Here is a 2,152-nt window from a genome sequence, read left to right on the forward strand (position 1 = left end):
AATCCTTCTAAAACGGATATTCATCCCACGCCTAAGAGGCTTGGTAATATCCAGGAGAACTCTAAGACGAAGATAAGGGCCAAAGCTTTCAAGGAAGGAGAGGGGATAGACCTCAATGAGATCACCAAGCTCATCAGCAATGAACTGAGCAAGTTGTGGTGATTTTTGGCCGAAAGGGATGTTGTGGGATTGAACCCAGAAAGGAACAAAACAAAATTGGTCAGGGGTGAGAGTTTCAAGACTTTCCGAATTGGCAATAATCATAAGGCATTTATCAAAATGTTAGGGTTGGTCTTCTAATACCCTTCTGCGGTGTCCCTCACATTGGAATGTGACGAGAAACAACCCAGAATGGTATTCAGAGATAGTAATAGGAAATCAGAGGGTCCAAGCATCAGTCATCACTTTCTCAATCCATGCTAGCTTAGTAGATTTAAAGGTGAGGATTTTGACAATAAGGCAATGAGATTTAGAGTCTGGTCCAGAGTTCAGGGAAACATGGTCAAAGTCGTGGATTAGGTTTTCTTCTTCAATGAGTGAAAGGGTAGTTGGAGGATTTGTGGTGGAAGAGGAAGCCATGGGGACAATAGAGAAATAGAAAAGGCTAAAACCAGGAGGAGAAGTACTAACAGAAAAAAGCCAAACCAAACCTTAAATAGCAGATTAACGAGAGGGAAAAGAAATAATACTTGGAGGAGAAAGGGCGTGGAAGAAATTGGAGAGGTGTAGACTTCGTCTGCTCATATCCCCCCTGAGATAGAGTAGGGATCATGCAAGGAGTAATGATTGCTCTAATAAGCCTGAAAGATCTCAAAATGACGGTAGGAGAATCAGAGAAGAGAGGTTCGAAGAGTTGTGAACCATGAAATTTTTGAAGCCAAATTAATTGAGGAAGAACGTGTGTCGTTGACAGTAAATGCAGCCAAATAAGAGCAATTAATGCAAGCATGAGATGAATTTTGAGTATATGGGGGGTAATCATAACAGTAAAGAAGGGAAATTGACAGTTTTGAGCAATTAATGCTAAAGACATTTACGAAGGGTAAGAAATCTACAAGCCAGCACTAGCCTGGTGGAAGCTTCACGAAGAAGAATAATGGTGTGAATTGTTGATAACGTGATCTATCTTTCATATTTGTTTCTCTTACAAAAAGAAATAAAATTTTGTACTCGATAACAATTGGCCAATAAAATTAAATAAAAAATAATAAAGCATATATTAATGTGTAAATAATAATGGGTGACACTATCTTTCTCATCTTCTTTAATTTCATCTCAATCCTTTGATCGTAGCAACTATAATGGGGATTGAATTTGTCATAGACACAAAACAACAAACCACACTAACACAAGTTGAATAGAAAACAACAATACAGTCCTATATATGTATAGAAAAACGATTCCATTACTTGCCGATAAATTATTTGAATATAACAAAATCAATATTTGCTTAAAATAATAATCTGATTGATCAAAATGCTCCACTAAACTATATATATGAAAAATATATATATGCATCTAATGACAATTTATGTAAATAAAAAAGTATAAGTAAAAATGACTTACCATTTTAATGATCTCTTAAACTCTGTCCAACAAATAGATATAAAAGTACTGATTATGTACAATGATCATTCAAAGCTTTTAGGAGAAAGGAAAATTTGAAAGAAAAAAGAAAAGTATTGGAAAAGATTAGCATGGCCCCTGCGCAAGGATGACACGCACAAATCGAGAGAAAAAAGTATTGGAAAAGATTACTATTACCATTTATATATGTGTATATATATAATCTTTTGAAAGCTTAAAACGTGATAGTTTAAACAAATAATTAATTTAAATTTTTTAAATATTATATCAATAATTAATTATTTATGTTAAAATAAAAAAAAACATTTAAAATTTAAATGTTCAAAGTAGTTACTATACAGATTAACGTTTGAATGTAATTTTATTAAAAAAAAATTATGTATCAAAATAAATAAAAAATCCACATAAATAGCTAGCTAATTGTTATAGGCAAATCAAAATGATAAATTTTGAAACAAAAAAAATTTAAAAATATCATTTATCATCTATTAATGTGGTATAATATCTAAACATTTTGTCATTTTAAATTTAAATTGATTTTTTGAAAAAAAAAAAAATTAATGTA

At 31.9% G+C, this 2,152-nt stretch overlaps 1 non-coding gene across 1 annotated transcript; it reads left to right on the forward strand.

Annotated features, from left to right (window-relative positions):
- Positions 1 to 1,641: 1,641 nt before the first annotated feature.
- On the forward strand, positions 1,642 to 1,746 carry LOC115698343 (U6 spliceosomal RNA). Its single transcript, XR_004008096.1, has one exon. It is a non-coding gene; the product is annotated as a U6 spliceosomal RNA (small nuclear RNA).
- The last annotated feature ends 406 nt before the right edge of the window (positions 1,747 to 2,152 follow it).

This window comes from Cannabis sativa, chromosome 7, assembly GCF_029168945.1.
Source record: "Cannabis sativa cultivar Pink pepper isolate KNU-18-1 chromosome 7, ASM2916894v1, whole genome shotgun sequence".
NCBI lineage: Eukaryota > Viridiplantae > Streptophyta > Magnoliopsida > Rosales > Cannabaceae > Cannabis > Cannabis sativa.